This window comes from Pangasianodon hypophthalmus, chromosome 18 (genome assembly GCF_027358585.1).
Source record: "Pangasianodon hypophthalmus isolate fPanHyp1 chromosome 18, fPanHyp1.pri, whole genome shotgun sequence".
NCBI classification, from domain to species: Eukaryota; Metazoa; Chordata; class Actinopteri; order Siluriformes; family Pangasiidae; genus Pangasianodon; species Pangasianodon hypophthalmus.
In genome coordinates this window covers 7,456,318-7,469,745 of record NC_069727.1, presented here as the reverse complement: position 1 = coordinate 7,469,745, position 13,428 = coordinate 7,456,318, and the positions used below count along the sequence as shown (strand labels likewise).

The 13,428-nt window shown below is 41.6% G+C and overlaps 1 long non-coding RNA gene across 4 annotated transcripts in view; it reads right to left on the bottom strand.

The window, feature by feature from the left end:
* Nucleotides 1-13,428, bottom strand: part of LOC117599461 (uncharacterized) — a 58,830-nt gene that overhangs the window by 6,862 nt on the left and 38,540 nt on the right. For 2 of the 4 annotated variants that reach the window (XR_008304656.1, XR_008304654.1), the window contains exon 3: nt 7,267-7,446. This is a non-coding gene — a long non-coding RNA (uncharacterized LOC117599461). The remainder of the gene's footprint in view (nt 1-7,266; nt 7,447-13,428) is intronic. The other 2 variants (XR_008304653.1, XR_008304655.1) reach the window with 1 other exon arrangement.

The window sequence follows — 13,428 nt, the reverse complement described above, 5'->3', positions numbered from 1 at the left end:
TGCTCCTATATATGCAGTCTTACCTGGACTGAAATACGTTTCTCTTTTGCGTGAATCTCAACCAAATATGGAATTCTAATACTTTTAAGTCTGCTTACCCCCAAAAGTGAGAAAGGAGAAAACTGCATTTCAAGATTTCATTGTGACTGTGGAGCAGGAGCATCATGGACACTTTGACTAACCAAGAACTTGATCAAAGTGTGACATTCACTGTGTGAGAAAAATCACACTTGGCAAGCAAGATTTTAGACATCTTTAGGCACACTGACTCTTTTTTTACCACTGAGTTTGTTAAACTGGCTCTTTACCCAGCATAAAATAAAGTAAATCAAGTAGCAGAAAGAAGAAAATACATTTTGGTGAAATATACTTAAGGTGTCAAAGTATGTTACATGCTGAAAAACCCAGTTTTTCCCAAAACGTCATTTTGTGGTCGTTTTTGTCGCTTCACCAGAAATTACCCCACAGTGACATCTGATGAGTTTTCCAAGCCTACCTCAGATATTTTAATGACTTTCTGCTCACTAGGTTGAATCTACTCATAAGTAGTAGTGTGGCCACTGAAGCTACATTGAAACTGTTTCTTGCTACAATCATTTAACTTTTTACTAGCTCATAAACACTTAAAGAATAACCACTGCAGGTACAGGAGCGAAAACACAGCCCCTACCACAAACACAACAAGAACTATACTAACTCTTCCCACAATGCATTTCCTTTCCCAAATACTTCCAGCTAAATTATTTCTCGCATATAGCCACTCACTCTAATCCAAAACACGCTCTAGAGAATTTCTCTCGAACTCCTCTGGCAATCTTCCTTGGAATTTCAAACATCTGGCCGTCCCTTTTGATGGGTTTACAGGAAGAGTTTGACCTCTGGACCACATCCTCTTGCTCGTTATGACACAGCGGCAGGAGAATGAAACTGTTTTGTGGCAAAAACATATAAACAGCAATAACAATCTAATTGGAGATGAGGTATAATTTTGGAGCCAAGGGAAAATACCCAGAAAATCTGAAAAGCTCTGGAAAACCAGGGAGAGAAGTACAAAGAAACTGCCTCTCTGACCCTCATTTATGTATACACACACACACACACACACGTTAGAAGGGCAATGAGGGCAAGGTTTCAGTATGATGCGAGTTGGATGAAACAGGGGATATGATGCAGGTTGAGTCATAGTAAACATTCCACTTTTACTTAGGAGCCTGTCTTCTATTAGCATTCATTTTACTCTGGTGTGTTTGTGTGTGTGTGTGTGTGTGCATGTGTGTGTAGCTTTGACTAGCACAAAAAGTATTTGCAACTTACAAGTGAAACCCATTCAGTTACTTTTCACAGAATGAAATTTGCATCATTACACATTTGCAAATTAGACTGCCGAGATGTTGCATGGATCCTGGAAATCTAACTAATTGTTGTCTCATGGAGATCAAGATCTCTTTTTCAAGAGAGACCTGTTACAATAAAATGGTGTATGAAATTGACAAGGACAGACAGCACAAGCACACGTTACAACATACACTCTACATAGACAAGCAGGATTATATAAAATGTATTTTTTTTTAAAAATATCATTAAGAAATAGAGGTTTAGATTTAAAATTTCAAGAAAATCAAGCTAGCTAGTATTGTCATTCAAACCAAAGAACAAAATAACAGTGACTCGGGCTTAAATAAATTAGCCACAATAGATGCTAAATCTAGGGGGCGTTTCACTCTGTATAATCACTTAACAGAAGCCAGTGATAAGCAACCTCGCTTCTTCATATGTGTGCTATACACAATAAGGCCAAAGGTTTATAGACACCTGATCATCACTCCCATGTGTGGTTCTTCCCCAAACTGTTGCCACAAAGTTGGAAGCACACAACTGTACATGATGTCTTTGTATGCTGTAGCTTTACAGTTTTCCTTTTCTGGTACTAAGGAGCCCAAAACTGTTCCACAAAGCGAGGTGACTGAAGACATGGTTTGTGAAGATTGGAGTGGAAGAACCCGAGTGGCCTGCACGGGGCCCTGACCTCAACCCCACTGAACACTTTCAGGATGAATTGGAATGCCGACTGAGCCCCAGGCCTCCTCACTCAACATCAGTGCCTGACCTCACTAATGCTCTTGTGGCTGAATGATCACAAACCCCCACAGCCACACTCCAAAATCTAGAGGAAAGCCTTCCCAGAAGAGTGGAGCTTGTTATAACAGCAAATAAAACAGGGAATAAATCTGGAATGGGATGTTCAGAAGCACATGAGGGTGTGATGGTTTAGGTGTCCACAAACTTTTAGCCATATAGTGTATGTCAAGCCATTTGTTGAAAGGAAATAAGACTGAGCTATATTTAAATGAACAACTTTATTTTCCTGAAAGAAAGGAAAGGCTTGGACCCTCTAGTCCATTTCCACTAGCCAGTCTTGGCACTGCTTGACTTAGGTGCAATTGCTGGAAGTGGTTCTGTGAGTGATATACAACTCTAAATGACTCAAACTGACTCATGCATAGCCGCCGGCCGCATCCCCACGCGACCAGCAGACTGTTTGGCTCTCTGCTCCTGGATCTTTTTTTTTCTTTACATGTTTCTCTTTAGCACCATTTGCTTTCCATTTCAACACACAGACCTCACTTCCTCTGAGTCAGGCTGCAAGTAGTCCCCAAATCACAACTCCAGTTAAGAGCAGCGACCTCTGCCAATGACTAATCCGTAAAAAAAGAGCAAAAGAATGCCGGGCCCCAGCTGCATATGTGTAGCGGACACCGGCGAACTTTTTGATTGGCTGTCGACAACACTGGCTGATAACCGCACGGGCAACTCATACAGAAGAAATCCGCCAGTCCTTGCCCCTCTGGCACTGTGCCAGAATGACTTCCCAAAAATCGAAAGGAGCCATGAAAAAAAGGGGCTTACGGTAAGCACTCCTTCCTGGAATCCTGACATGCTGGATGGATGACTGTACAGAACAATAATAAACTCTGATAAGTTAAAGGAACAACAGATTTAAAATTTGTACGACTTCAGAGTGCAAGATAAAGCCCATGTGTGTCTTTGCGTGTTTAATAGTTAATGATTTAAGTTTAGTTTATATTCCATTAGCTGGAATGACATCAGGGAAAAACAAAAGCCTGTTGTACTGTAGATCATACAAATACAGTTTTAATGACGTAATGAGCACTCACTACTTCAACACTGTAAGGAAACAATGAACTTGTGTGTGAGATGCTTTAGGCGTCAACTTGTGGAATCTGAATTTGAGAACTTGTAGGAACAGTACATTCTGTTGCGAACAAGATGACCGTGTGGCTTGCACTTAAAACAACTTCCAGTTCATGTAATTCAGTAGTTGCCAAACAGCCTAAAAACTGCACATTTTTAAATAATCTCTCCACCACAGTGTACTGTGATTGGCTTCTACTGGGATTCAAAGTCTTTTGTACACTACAGGGATGACTCCCGTGTGTCGTTTAATTGATACACAATACCCTACACACTACTGCCGAGCTCTCTAAAGATCCTGTGCCAGCTCCCAGCTATCTGATGTCTTATATCAACAGCTTAGATCGATAAAGACATGTCGGCTATCGTTATGGATCCTTTCCCTCTTTCAATAAATCAATAATACAAATCCGTTCAGAAACCTGAGACTCCAAAACACAGAGAGTTGCATTTCAGGGTCGCAGTGATTCGGAGCCTCTGAATACATCCATGGTGTATTCCTGACCTGCGCCCAGTGTTCCTGGGATAGGCTCCGGATCCACCAGAAAGCAGACTGAGACCAAAGGCAACCTCTCATCTAAAAGTCCATATGTGTAAGATTTGATGTCTTTTGGAGTTTTCTGGCCACTGAAGTTCATCAGTGTGAATTACTGGCCAGAGGAACACAAATAAATCTCGAGCTATTCTATCCCAGTACAAACCAAACATCAACCCACTTACCAAATTAGCAAAGCTTTGTCTTTATGGTTTCCACAAAGAAACCATAAAAAGCCAGAGCCTCCTCATAAAAAAGACTTGTAGATCTGTAAACATGCAGCCATTAGTCTATACTGTGTTTAGAGCAACCGTAGATAGACCAATGCTTGAATTATTGGGAGCCATTTTATTGTGTTATTTATTTACTAACAAAACAACAAAAAAGACATCCAGTGAACATTAGCTCTGCATACGGAAATGCCTTGTTGATGAAAGCAGAGAATGGGCCGACTGGTTTGTGCTGACAGCCTACAGTAACTCAAATAACCACTCTTTACCACAGTGGTGAGCTGAAAAGCATTTCAGAACGCATACACATTGAATCGTGAGGGCTACAACAGCAGAAGATCAGAAGATCGGGTTCCACTCCTGTCAGCCAAGAACAGGAATCTGAGCCTACCGTGAGCACAGGCCCACCGAAACTGGACAGGTGAAGACTGGAAAAAGACCAGGTGAAGTTTTTCCACATGTCCAAGTGTTAATATTAAAGTTACCAGTGATTAATATTACATAAATAATATTTTACTTCATTTTGGCAGATCTGCTGCTCCTTATGTTCTTCTACATTTATACCTACAAGGTCATGTATGAATTAGTCTAGCCATGCACAATTAACCCACCCACGTCAGTCACCAGAGAAAGAGAGACTCTATGCATCATCTACTGTTGTAAAGAGGAATTAAAGCTTTCATTTAGAGAGTACCTGGGCCATTTTGCCCAGCATGAATGATACCAACAAACACACACTTGTTACACATTAAAAAGCAATGTCTAATATTTGTAGAGAGCTTTATTGTCATTCCAGCCATAGATGTAAGTATACAGTAGAGAGAAATAGTGTTCTTCATGGCCTTGGTGCAATTTTTAAATAATATATGGACAACATGTAGTGCAAATTAGGAAATGTTATAGGGCAACTAGACACCAAGATATAAGACAGTATATACATGCTATGCATTAGTACAAGCACAGCTATGTTTTATTATACACATGGCAGTATGACTAACATATATGACATTCCTAGAATCACAAACCACAGTACTTTTTTCAAGAGTGACACATATTGCCTCTATAATTCTATAACCTTAACAGGCCTAAAATCCACAAACCAGCGGGAACGTTTAGTAATCTGGCAACATTTACAGTAATAACAACAACAACTTGGACGTAGTGTTCCCGCAGTGATGAGTGTGTTGGTGTGCTAATGTATGTTCTTTGACAGAACCTGGCATGCTGAATTATAGCCTAAAAACAATGACATCATGTGACCGCGCCAGTCCTAATGCGAACGCCAAACTAAGCAAACCCGTTTCGGACCTAACTACAGCAAACAACACGGGGATTTCACCGGTGGCAATACCGTTCAGACAAATACACACGCATATAAGTTAACGTGTAATCGATACATATTTATGAGCAGTGTGTGACTGTGACTGTGTAGTGTGTGAAATAGCTATTACACCTTATGATGCATAATCCTATAAAGCAGCATTTTTAAAATAATGTTTTTTAAAGGAGCAGTCTGTAATTATTCCATTCATTTCCTTTCTCCCTAACAGACCCCACCCACTTTGGCTCATGGTTTTCCTTTTAAGGAAGAAGAAAAAAGCTCTCTCCGCCTTAGACTGAAGCAGTTAGTGGTGAGTAAATATGGTTGGTTATTTGCACTGTCAATCAAGTGACCTCTTCCTGTGAAAGTTCTTGGCCACTCTTGGACATCAAAACTGGAGGTGGGGCTAATTTCAGGGCTGTAAAAATCTACATCTAATACAAAATAAACTAGCAAGATATTGTGAATGACAGTTTTGTTTCTGAGGCATTGTTGATGTTATACAGTTAAATATATTATGTCTAAAAACTTTTTAAGAATTACAAAGCGCACCTTTAAGCGCAAACATACTCGGTAAAACGTAAATGAAAATGCTATGCAATTTTGCTAATCTACTTGTCCTGCAAATGCACAGCTTTTCAATGTTATCCTTTTCGATACTATGGTTAATTAAAAATCTTGATACTGGACTGTCCAGTTATCATGCTTTTAAATATTTTGTACCACAGCGCTGTTGAACTCTCGATTCTGATCTTTGTCAGAAGGTGATGATTAATTTTCTATAATAGCATCTCTGACTACAGTGTTTATATTCAAGGCAAATCACAGAGTCTTCTATGGAGGATGATCCACATAAACTGACTGAAAAAAAATGTGTTTAGCATTTTTGTAAGGAGCCTCCAGTATCAGTGCCTTGAAACAGTGTGAGAGAAAACTGTTCCAGGAACTAACTGCTTAGCACAACATTACATTTAACTATAAATATAATTATAAAACATGCGACATCTCATTTTTCTATCAATAAGGATTTGCTAGCATTGGCAAATTGCTGTTGTGTTAGAAGAACAGAAACCCATTGTGAGTGCCGTTAGTGGAAATTAATCAGATTTGGGGTGGTAACAGTGTCTCACTATGGGTCAGGCCGAATTACACCACCCTGTTGTTGATTATTTTCCAAAAACAGCACTCACTAAGTGCTTTTATTCCTTACATATTGTTCTAGCCCTACTTGAGAGCTTAGACTGCAGTGTACAGACTACAGCATCTCTCTCTCTCTCTCTCTGAAACACACACACATGGTGCTGTGACGCAGAGTTCCAACTCATTGGCTGCTCCACTGCGTAGTAATGTTGTCATGGCTGTTCACATCCTAAGGTCAGAACACTCCATTAAACCAAGCCAGTGTTACTCAATAGCCCACCTCTCTCCAAAAAACATGGTTTTTCACCTTTTAACTACAATATAGAGCATGCACGCACACACATACTCTCCCACACGCCCACTGCTGTTTACCCATGAGCACTTGGAAGAAAGGGGGGTGTGGTTAAGTCACTGGATGTACATCAGATAGAGTGGCCTCAATTTGTCCTTTGTTCTGTGATTTTATATTCCCCTTTCTCCATCTTTCATCCAGTTCCCTCTTTCAGGACTATTCCTATTGTTATCACTATCTCCATCTCTGTCTTATACAACACACACACACACACACACACACACACTCACACAGAGCGTGAGCAGGTAGTGGGATGGGCCAGAGCTGGCCAGTTTCAGTTACCTTCTGTTTGACGTACTTTCAGCTCTCAGTTTCACACAGATGCACACACACACACACACACACACAAGGCACAAAAGTGCATACACACATACAATTCCTGTTGATCACTCCACAAGCTCCAATTCATGCAAACAAATACTACAAAGCATCTGGATCTAAACTAAGTAATCCAATCGCTTCAGTGGTCACAAACCTCGTATGACCTCGGCAGGACCCAATCGCTCCATTCAGGGCCACGTTCCAATCCTCCGTCCAAACGCAGATCGACTTCTCGTTGTGCTCCTGAAGCTCAGCGGGTCAGCCGTCCCGCCGCAGAATCCTTTTCTGTCAGATCCAACAGAGCACCTGCTTCCTGTCCACCAATTAGGCTCTACTGAGAGAGAGAGAGACAGACAGACAGACAGAGAGAGAGAGAGAGAGAGACAGACAGAGAGACAGAGAGGGAGAGAGTGTTTGAGAATCCCTTTCTAAAACAGGGTGTGTCTAAGCCCTCATGAGCATTCACAAACACATAGTCATAAAAAAAGAAAAGGAAGCACACACCCATGAAAGAGAATTAAAGAAACATGGCACCGATGGGGAGAGAGAAAGCGAGAGAGAGAGAGAGTAACTTGAACTCCACCCCTTTTCCTTGGCACTTTTTCTTACGCACACACGCACACACACACACACACACACACACACACACACACACACCCAATCCCACAAATCTCACAGCATGGACGCTCCGTTTCTTGGCACATCAGATTTGAGTAGAAGAAACATTTTCCGCACTCTTAACAGCTAAAAACCACACTTATGAATCATATTTGACCACGTTTGTCGAATATGATTCACAATTCACAAACTGGACCTCGAGACCTCCTTGTGAGGACACTTGACCAATCAAATTCTTGCATTTTATTTTTTCTTTAGTCATTCAGTACTCGATGCTTCTTGAGGATATGAACAGCATGGAGGAGCAGCATGACCTAACTGTAGTACCTGTGATAGGAACAGAAACGAACCTGGCATAAACACAACTTTTTATTTTCATTTCACTGTTACAGATGTGCCAAGATTGCTAAGAAGGAAATCCAGAGGCAGAGACAAAACCACAAAAATCCTAGTGTACCTGACATATATGTGGTCTGCAGTGATATTTAATGGATGTTCACATTTATAAGCAACCACCTGAGTGAATAAGCTTACTTTATACAATTATTACAAAAGTAATGTAAGTGCATATCCGCTCTATAGTAGTAGTCCATGCCCATCTTTTACTGCACAAAATAAATAAGTATATAATAAGTATATAATACAGTATGAGTGCGGACATCAACAAAAAAATCGAAGTAGGCTATGTGATACATACTGACAGCACAGCACATCACATTGTACCCTGTGTTTTTATTATTTAACAATCTGTTTATCAACATAGAAATGCAAAATCTTTGCCCTTTTGTTTCCTATTGGCTCACATGATCGAGACTGGTGAGTTCACATGTCAAAGTTCATCTAGATAAAGTTGCCACAATGTGAAATTAACCGCTACCAGAAGCGAATCCGAGTCCTTCACGTCCCACGTCCTTTCCCCTTCAGTGAGTTCTGTTAGTAGAATTTTATACTGGAGTTTTAGGTGAAAAAGTAGAAAAGCGTAGTTTCTAGGGTTCTCCCGTATCGCCATAGCAAAGGGTTGAAAAAACATAAATGCAACAGCTAAACAGGAAATTTTGGCACCTGTGCTGTTGTCTACACTGAATATGTTCAGAACTTTGACTGTATTTGGCCCATATGCAAAATAATCCCTAAGAATATCTACATGTTAAAGAAAGTTAAAGACAACTTTTGCCTACAGGAATAAAAACATGGATACTGCTGATGCTGTGAGCAGCCATGTTGATATAACGTCATGTGCTGAACTCAGGGCTGAGGAGGACATCTGGAGGCGTTTTCTTTGTTGTTTTTTTCTAGTTGGAGGTTGTAAATTCTGAGTTACAAGTTTTTGTAACAACCACGATGGATATGTGAACAAATTTAACTACAATCTGAAGAAACAAATCAGATTTTGTCTCAGTCAAAAATCAGATTTTAAGGAATACATCTGACCTGCTATGTGAACAAAGCATAGCATTAGCAGGCAGTGTTAAAGCAAAACACACACACACACTTTCACAACAGTATCACAGTATCACAGTATCACAAACAGTAAAATTCAGGAAAATTCACCCCAAACAGGACTCCACAAACACACTTTCACTCCTAGGGGCAATTTATCTTAGCCAATCCACCTACCTGCATGTTTTTGGGAGGTGGGAGGAAACTGGAGAACCCAGAATAAACCCACGCAGGAGAAGATGCACCGAAACTCCACACAGACAGTAACCTGAGCTCAGGATCGAACCGGGGACCCTGGAGCTGTGAGGCGGTCATTGTTACCTGCTGCGTCACTGACTGCCCACACATACTCTCTCTCCCTCCCTCCTTCCCTCCCTCCCAAATCCTCTGCCATTAATCCTGCACGTCTTACACATCACTCAGCAGCTTGAAAGGTCAGTAACTGTAGTGACCAGACGTGTTGCCCTGGAGAACAGGGAGGAGAGGAAGTGGAGCTCACTCCTGCACCTGGTTGACCTCATCCTGAGAACACACTCACAAAGAGGCCAGGGTGACATGGAACTCCCCTTCTAACTCTCTCTCCTTCTGTTTATTAGAGTCTCTCTCCCTCCCTCCCTCTTCTCTCTATTTTATTTTTTGTCTCCACCAAGCCAGATGGCAGCAGCGTCATTTCTTAGCACTCTGAAGTGCTAGCGAGTTAAATTGTGTCCCAGCTAGAGAATGTGATCATAGAGTGCTCAAGTCATGTATTCAGCAAGCTCTAAAAACCTTACACAGAACATTCCTATGAGGAACAGAAGCACCAGTATTTAGCTTGGGTCAGTATCAGATCGGATTTGACATTCTTTCCATTAGATCTGACATATTTCACCTCGTGATGTTGGCTGACGCACATTACTTCAAAACGCACCACCTCAGAAGCTTCACATATCTTAGCAACATCGGCTCAGTGTTCAGTGTCATGTATACAATACAGATTTGCATCACTAGGACCTCAGTTAGACAACATATAACACTATGGACATGTGCGTGTCGCAGAAACGTTGTTGGAACGCTCATAAACATCCTCAGAAACAATTATCCCAGATTTATGAAACAAACATTCCTAGAAAACCTTGGACAGAAGTCTTCCAGGAGCAGAGACATCATCGACATGAGTCTCATTAGAACTGGCTCTGATTATGGCAAGCAAACAAGGGTGCGCCTTTTTATGGCATACCGGTAAATCCACATCTCAGGGCTGTAACAGAAATTCTGAACATGTGCAGGTCACAATGTGTGTGTGTGTGTGTGTGTGTGTGTGTGTGAGAGAGAGGGAGAGTGAGGGTTTATGAGAGGAGCTAGCTGATGATCAGGGCAAGGTGCATAGCATAGCCATCGAGCCCCGCCCCTTTAACCTCACACAGTCACACATTAACACTAATTACTGAAGCTCATGAAGATGATCATAAAATACAAACCAACGGCAGTCTCTGTGTGTGTGTGTGTGTGTGTGTGTGTGTGTGTGTGTGGGTTGAAAATTGATCAAGAAAAGAGTGAGATATTAGTATAAGATTATTATATAATAGTACATAATTAAAAATCTTGACATCCATAAGCATTACTGTATATTTCCCTGTATATTCAGTATCATTCAGAGGCAGCGACACACACTCTAACCCACCAACGCACACACAACTCTCACTTCTACAAGCACTCTCTGACCGAAAATCTGACACACCCACAAAACCACCACATTACAGCTGCGTTCAGCATAAAACATCTCCAAAGTGATCAGTGGAACACTCACGTCTCACGCCGTTTATCCTGTGCGTCCGTCTAATCCGGTGCCTCCCTTGCTTCTGAGAAATAACGAAAGGGAAAGAGAAAGAGGCTGAACATGGAAGAGCGAGTGAAAGAGAAAGTTATCCCGTGTGCTCCAGAATGACTGGGCTTCTAGGACTATCATCCTCTCTCTGAGCACAGTCCGCTATTGTGATGGTGTGTATGCGTGTGTGAGAGAGCAAGAGAGAAAGAGAGAGAGAGAGAGAGAGAGAGTGCTCATAATGTGTCAGCTACACAGTCATACATGACACATCGAACGGCTCCAATTTCTGCCAAGTGAGTCAACACGTAAGCAATCTCTTTCTCGCTTTCCCTTCCTCACGCCTTTCCAGTCCTCCCTCCGCCTCTTTGCCTCTCTTTCTGTAAACGCTCACCGGCTCATCCATCATATCTGAGTCATCATCAGTCGCAGTGCTCTATTCCAAACAGCAGGACGCGCTGTTTCACCGTCCTCGCGCTCTCTCTCTCACGTAGCTGTTTTGTGGGTATGCACACGCGTTGTGGAAGTGTACGCATTACGAGAGAGAGTGACCAAAATCAAAAGCAACAAATCACCAGATTTAAAAAAGCGCCTTTTTTCCATCACAGCCGAGTATGAGGGAGATTTGTGCCTAAAGTAGGCGTAAGATAAACATGTGCGCTTTGCTTCATTCAAATCAAATGGGCCACAGATCACATCTCTCTCTCTTTTACACACACACAAGAGGAAATGATTGCAAACAAATAATGTGTGCAAGTGAAAGCTCATATGACTCACACAAACAATGGAAATACAGAAAAAAAGGGTTCACTGGGTATTATACAGATGTGGCAAATAGGCCTCCACCTGTGCTATGTAATGATGCCACACATACACCTAAATCTAATCCTGTGTGTGTGTGTGTGTGTGTGTGTGTGAGCATGTTTTTATATCTTGGTGATGTTCCAACAAGCAAAGGAATATATGACAATGGATTTGTTTTGGGGTTTTTTTCCCCTCCATATTCCCACCCCAATCATATAACATCATACAACGGGGAGGGTGGGGCAAAGCATGTGCTTCCCCAAGACAACCTCTCTTCGAATTGCTGCTCATGCTCAGAGGAAAGCGCTACCCGCCCTCTTTCATATACACGAGCTCACGGACATCCTGATTGGTTAGCATCGTGGTGACTGACAGGAGAGTAAGCGTGTGCCATCCCTCCCACCACGAGAGATGCCCATGCCTCGCTAGTTTTGACCTTGTTGGGACATTTTTGTCCTCATCAAGATATTAAAACATTCCCAGACACACAGTGAGAATTCCTGATTCAATAAAAGTTTGTATAAAAATGTGCAGTCTGATCTCTTACCAAAATTGACAAAGGAATGTGTCTTTCTCATGAGCAAAAGAACACAGAAAAATTTGCACTTTGGGGTGTTGCTACTTAAGCATGCAAAATACAGTGTTGTAAATACAAATAATGACATGAGAAGTCATAATAACAAAAAGGCTCTCAAAGTGATGAGAATGTTTGCAGAAATATGAATTATCTCAGAATTACTTATCAAAAAAATCACAGAATTGAACCCAGCATCTCACTATAATCAGAAAAATGTCTCCCATGTTAATGAACATGGCTTTTCTTTGTCCCACAACCTTTATCTGACTGACCACTTCCGTCTGCACGTGAGTAAAACCTGACCACTTCCGTCTGCACCTGAGTAAAACCTGACCACTCTCGTCTGCACGTGAGTAAAACCTGACCATTCTCGTCTGCATCAGAGTAAAAACTGATCACTCCCGTCTGCATCAGAGTAAAACCTGACCACTCCCGTTTGCACGTGAGTAAAACCTGACCACTCTAGTCTGCATCAGAGTAAAAACTGACCACTCTTGTCTGCATGAGAGTAAAACCTGACCACTCCCGTCTGCATAAAAGTAAAAACTGACCACTCTTGTGTGCATGAGAGTAAAAACTGACCACGCTCGTCTGCACAAGAGTAAAAACTGACCACTCGCACTTGTATGAGAGTAAAAACTGACCATTCATGCAACTTGTTTTTGAGTATCGCAGAATCCCTGTCCTAATTCACACCTCTAGCTTGAAATTATCTGATGCAGAATCTCAAAATAATTAGGTTTGTAGAAGTACACCCGTAAGTATACCAAAAGTATGTAGAAACCTGACCATCAAACCCATATGTAGTTCTTCCTCAAACTGTTGCCACAAAGTTGGAAGCACACAATTGTATAGAATGTCTTTGTATGCTGCAGATTTACAATTTATCTTCACTGGAACTAAGAGACCCAAACCTGTTCCAGCATGACAATGCCCCGTACACAAAGCGAGCTCCATGAAGACATGGTTAGCCAAGTTTGGTGTGGAAGAACTCGAGTGACCTGCACAGAGCCCTGACCTCAACCCCACGGATGAACTGGAACACTGACTGAGCCCCAGGCCTCCTCACTCAA